This window comes from Grampus griseus (assembly GCF_964374135.1).
Source record: "Grampus griseus genome assembly, chromosome: 17".
Lineage (NCBI taxonomy): Eukaryota > Metazoa > Chordata > Mammalia > Artiodactyla > Delphinidae > Grampus > Grampus griseus.
Window position 1 is genome coordinate 77,692,166 of NC_139011.1, and position 6,000 is coordinate 77,698,165.

The 6,000-nt window shown below is 40.2% G+C and overlaps 1 pseudogene across 1 annotated transcript in view; it reads right to left on the reverse strand.

Moving 5' to 3' along the window:
• Window positions 1-4,690, reverse strand: part of LOC309835284 (lipoxygenase homology domain-containing protein 1-like) — a 93,659-nt pseudogene extending 88,969 nt beyond the window's left edge. Inside the window, exon 1 of the transcript in view lies at window positions 4,651-4,690. The product of the transcript in view is annotated as a lipoxygenase homology domain-containing protein 1-like (transcript). The remainder of the gene's footprint in view (window positions 1-4,650) is intronic.
• Between the last annotated feature and the right edge of the window lie 1,310 nt (window positions 4,691-6,000).

The window sequence follows — 6,000 nt, forward strand, 5'->3', positions numbered from 1 at the left end:
TAAAAATCTACCACTAGACCCCACACTGCCAGAGCGTCACGAAATGGGGCAGGTATTCCCTCCTGAAAATCTAAATGCTAAGCAAAAGAGCATGTTTTCACCCATTTCAACTTGGGATACTAGGAATAATTCCAACAAACACGTGTTAGAAGCACTGGTTCCCCCAAACAGTAATGTCCGGTAAGTGTTCTCGTTGCTCATCACAAGAAACTGTTGGCTGTAAACAGTTCATCGTTATCAATGGGGGAAAAACCCTCACAGCACATATCCTAATAATGGCAGACTTTATAGATTTTCTGAGTCCACAAAAGGTAGCCTTTGATCTATATAGAACCCACCGTTCTGTTTTTGGAAACAGTATTTCCTTTTGGCTCTCAGACCACAGCATCCTCAGTACACTTCTCTACTGAAAAAACCAGAAGCCCTGACTGTTGCTTTAGCTCTGAGACAAAGTTGCCAGATGTGAGCATTACAAAAAGTCAGTATGGCTGAGAAAAAAAATACAGAGATATTAAGGTTCAAAGCCATCTTCTGTTGGGATGGGTGTGAGGAATAAAAGGGTGAGTTTCCAAAAGTATTTTTTCATGGAAACATACATTCATTTCCCCTTTAAGACAAACAACTAAATAAAATGCTTAAGGAAGAGCAGTGTCTTTATAATATGAAGTCTTCAGCATTTGTTTTAATTTTCTGAATGAATAGAGAGAATTTTAGGAGTGGCTTCAGTAGAAACTAAAGTTCATCTGCTGAGCTCCCCCTGCTGATTTACAGCAGCAAAAATTAGTCGTTTTACAAGAAAATATTACCATGAAAACTCACTCCTGCTTTCTCAGAAACCTAAAATTCCTGGATTACTTTAAGAAATTTCAACCGAGTACATACATGTCCCAAAAACAGCTCACTGGAACAGCCACAAAGTACTACTTACAAGGCCTGAATTAACACATCAGAATTCAACACTGAGGTTATAACACCTCAGTCAGGTTACCCACCATTTCTGCTCAGAACTTGAGAGAATGGCAGAAATCAATTAGCTCCTTCAATAAATCTTCTGGAAGAAAGATGTAGTGAGATAGGCATTGCCTTGGATATATGACTATTAAAATTAAAACTCTGAGGAGAACTAAACCACAACCTGGTTTATAGTCGGATTAACTGTGGAATGAACTCATCGAAGACAAGAGCTGCGTCTTAGTCATGCTGGCACGCTTGAACTCCTGGCAGAACCCCTTCTACATCATGGGGGCTCCAGCACAACCTGTTGGAGTACCTGGAGTGTGAGTGCAATTATACACGCCTTTATGCGGCTGCGTTACTATTAACTTGAGCAACGAAGTCCAGAACAGAGAGATCTGTTGCTCTCTTCCTCCCACCCAGGCATATTGAAATATAAAAGGGAAATTATCTTGGTCCTGCTCTGTCCTAAAATGTAGAGCTAATTTAAGTAGGACTATGCTAGTCCTAGTTAAAAAAAAAAAAAAAGCCGCGGTGGGGGGGTGGTGTCCTGGAAGAAAAGGGAAATATTGATTAAGAAAAATATGTAGAAGATGTAAACATCACTGCATTGCTCCTCTGGGCAAGGCATAGAGATGACTAAAGCTTGTTATTGCACAGACATGAACTTCCCGTGCAGTTGTGAAATACTGAGAAAGGATATAATGGCTGGAGGGTAATTATCAACAGAAGATGTTGGTCACAGACAGATTCCTTTCTAGGAATGCAAGACGTGGTGATGGAAGGTCCTTAAGTCAATGCATTTATCCACTGACTCTACCTAAACAAGCTCAAGCAAATTGTGTCTGACAAACTCTAGGCTATTAAAGCACCGTTCAAACATGAGGAAACTACTTCAGCTTCACTTTCCCTCGTGGGGGGACAAGTCATTTTACGCTTGTAATTGTGTAATATTTCATGATAACGCATGTGCAGCACTGATAACTGAAGCAGGCCATCTCCGAGCAGCCTTCCTCTCCCCACGTCTCCCTGCTCTGCCCTTGTTCACACCTCCTTGTCCACAAACCTTCCCAGTTCCTCCAGGGTACACGGGTACCTCTTACTGGAAACCTACTGCGACTAGGGCCTGAACATACAATTCAGCATTTAACTGCCCCTACTCTGTGCATGCTTGCTACTGGATCTTCTTTCTCCATGCAGACTGAAAGCAGAAACCATGGTTGAATCTAATTTTGTATCACTGCAATGGCTAAGCCAGACATGTGGTGAGTCCATCATTTTCTCTTGGATATACCATCGCAACCCAATAATTCACCGCGCTGTTTCCAGGTTAAAGATGGTCCCTTAGGATCATTTTGATCACCTCTCCTAGAGCTCTCCACAGGCCTGGAGAGCTCAAAAGAGTGGATTAGACATTAGCTAGTCATTTTCCAAATCATATAAATTATAAACCCCTACATATTATTAACTATGATTGGATTCATATAAACTTGTCACATTTCCCAGTGTGGAATTGTTATATAAATGAGTCAAAGGTAACCGCTGTATACTGGCCCATAGGTTGATTATTTCTTCACTGCAGACAGAGACCCATTAGCTCAAAAACCCACTGGCAGCAAACTCAACTTTCATAACTTTAAAACAGCCCAAATGATTTTCTCCACAATAAAAAAAAAAAAAAAAATAGCTCCAACAAGCAAATCTGTAGCAATTTACAGTCTGCCTGCTTTGCATACCCCACAAAAACCTCACCCAACAGCTCCTACCTTGAGAAAATAGGGCCTTGCAGTTATAAGGCCCCTATCTGCTGTCCTTTGGAGCTCGGGGACACAGAGACGCCCCACTGTGCTGCTGAAAGACGTCATCTAGACGTATAAACCCCCCTCCCCAGATCTTCCTCTCCCCGGGAGCTCCTGTGCCCTCTGCCCTTTCTGAGGAGGAACAGACTCCTGCTATGAGGGACACACCCATGTGCAAACCTGGCGAGGCCTCACACAAGAAGCTCGGGTGTGCTACTGCTGCTGTTCTTCTGGTCATGTGTTTTTCCTCGATTGGCCCCCAAATACCTCAAACCTCTATAGTAATGCATGATACTCTATATTCATTTCAAGGGATATTAATAGATTCTACCTGCAAAATATGGTCTGATGGTGCATTTAGTTTGGAAATGCTGTGAGATTTTTTTTACTCCAGGGCATCTCAGAGCCTTAGCCATATCAACATGCATTGCAGATCTCCAAGAGAGGAATGAAAACTCAGTGTTTCACCACGGAACTATTTACTGGGAGCCTCTTGTGCGTGCAGAGGCCTGGCCAGGGTTGGAGTCCTGCCTCCCCTCAGCGCCCCTGCCCCCTGCCCAGGGATGCTTTCCCCTCCAGCTGGAGGATCACTGCACAGTGATGTTGCTGTAACCCTGAACACCCTTCTCATTCCAGGGCCCCAGAGAAAGCACAAGTCATGCTAGCAACTACAGGCCAACTTGACAAACGGGCAGGTCTTTTCTGAGATGTTCTGACTTGTCTTTCCCAGTAATTCACAAGTACAGAATTGGTAATTTTGCTAAATTTTGCAGGTTCTATGGGTTTCGCATCTTCTTCTTAAAAGGTCACTTTTTGTCTCTGCTTTGAAACCATGCAAAGCTTCTGACTAGAAAAACGTTAAAGCCTCCATATGGTTTTCTCCCGTTCTCACCAGCACTTAGCACAACGCAAGTCATATATTAGGTGCTCGGAAAATACTTCTTGCCTAACTCACTGGAACATATTTACCTGCTCCTATATGGTAAGAATGCCAGTTTTCATTATAGTATTAGTTATGTGCTAAGAAATGCTACAATAAACATTTCAGCAAATTTAACATTTTCTCATTTACTTTCATTATATGACCAAACACACAAGGTTAAAAATCACAGATAAGGCCAAGAAACTTTTAAATGGAAAAATGATAAATTTTCTAGATTCTGTCAGTGGTTTTCAAAGTTTTAAACCTTAAAAAATTTTAAATAACATATAACATTCCTGTAAAGGAATCAGTGACAGACTCGGCATTTAAAGCTAGAAAGCAGAGATGTTCTATGATTCAAACCATGTTATCTGACCCTACAATAATTACTGCTTCCATACAGAAATCTCATGGCTTCTCAGAATTTAACTGCTCTCTATTTCTGAAAACAAACTTGAGGCCCGTGATGGTGCTTAAGAGCTCAGTCCCCAGAGCCCAAAATACAGTAAAACCATTTTTAAGTGACTTTGGTTCAAATTACTTTATTTCAAATTATTTAACTTTATTGAGCCTCAGTTTTCTTATCTATAAAATAGGAATATCAATGGCACCTAAATCAAAGAGTAGCTGTTAGGCAACAGAAATATGATAGTATTTGTAAGGCAGCTGGTATATGCTAAGCACTCAGCAAACACTTATGATTATCGGTATTGCTATTACTGTTACTGTTGAGGTAGGATTCCAAAGTGCACACATAGCATGATTCCATTTCATAAAAGGGCAAGATATGTGTAAGTGTACATAGACAATATATGTTCTTCCATACATATAACATTTACATGTTTGGGGTGTGTGTGTGTGTGTGTGTGTGTGTGTTTAGGGAGACAGAGTTCGTGAGAGAGACTCATAGAAAAAGGATTTGAAGAAAAAGAACCACTCCAGTGGTCACCTGATGATCAATGAATAACTACTTACTTTCATTCTTATACTTCACTGTATTCTTCAGATCTCCCATGAACGCACACTGCCTTTGCAAATACAATTAAAATGCTACTTTTAAAAAACTCTCGAAGATGAACCATATGTACCTGAAGTGTAATATCTACAAAATTTTGTTCACATTTTGCACAACTAGAGTAATATGTTATCTTTCTCATTGCTTTAATAATCCTGCTTATTTCTTTTCATGATGGAATAACTATGAAGCACAAAAGAAAAAACATTACCCTCTGTAAGCTCCACTCGGTCCCATCATGTCTATCCTTATATATCTTACCAACGCTTCTTATTTCAACCTGAATGAAATGCAAAGAAAAAATGAGAAGACTGTTTTAAGTTAAGCACGTTAAAAAATTCTTTCTCTTCTTAACGAAATGCATTCTTTGCTCCTCGTAGCTGAATAGCTCTCAGGGACCCTTGCAGAGTCTACAGATTAAGCCCTCCCGAGAAGCTATCAGTGGGCACCACAGACACAGAATATGAGACAGAAATATCATGAGGCTTGACAAAAAAAATATGCAGAAGGAGTCAGCTGAAAGAACAGGATAAGAGCATGCATATGCTCAGTCCTCTGACTACCGCAGTCTCACTGGAAGCCAACGTCTTCTGAGCTCAGTTCCAATGACAGAAAGATGGGCTCTTATTTTAAGAAGAAAAAAAACCCAATTTTCATCAAAGTTAAATATAGCTATTTCTACAAGCTTAAGAAAAAGTACCAGTGAGTCTAGAACTTCCTTCTACTCTGAAAATCCTCTCAGTTAGACTCATAGGCTAAGACATAGATGTTTAAAGCTCAAGGAAGAGAAACAAACTTGCATACACAGCATGTGCACCTGCTTAGTGTCTGACATGATCCAAGACTATCTGTTATCCAGGTGGCATTGTGGAGAACTGGCTTTGGAATCACTTTGGGCTCCGTTGGTATCTTGGACGCTGTGATCTGGGTAAAATAGGTTGTTTTACATCTCTGGTCCTCAGTTTCTTTATGGGTTGAATGGACATAATGTCTGTTGCATACAATTTTCAGTTCAACTAAATTAATGTTTATTTAACATATAATGTAGGAAATGTGCAAGGCCACAGGTATACAACGATGAAGGTGATGGCATAGTTCCTAACTCAGAGAAATTTCTAGTCTAGTGAGGGGGGTAGATTTATAAGCAGACATTTTCACTATAGTAAGATATGTCTAGGCCATTGGACTGTGAGGATTCAAAAGGGCAATACACCACCTTATTATTTAATAACTTAAATAAGTGAAATAAGTCATACAGAGAAAGACAAATACCATACAACACCACTTATATGTGGAATCTAAAACATAAT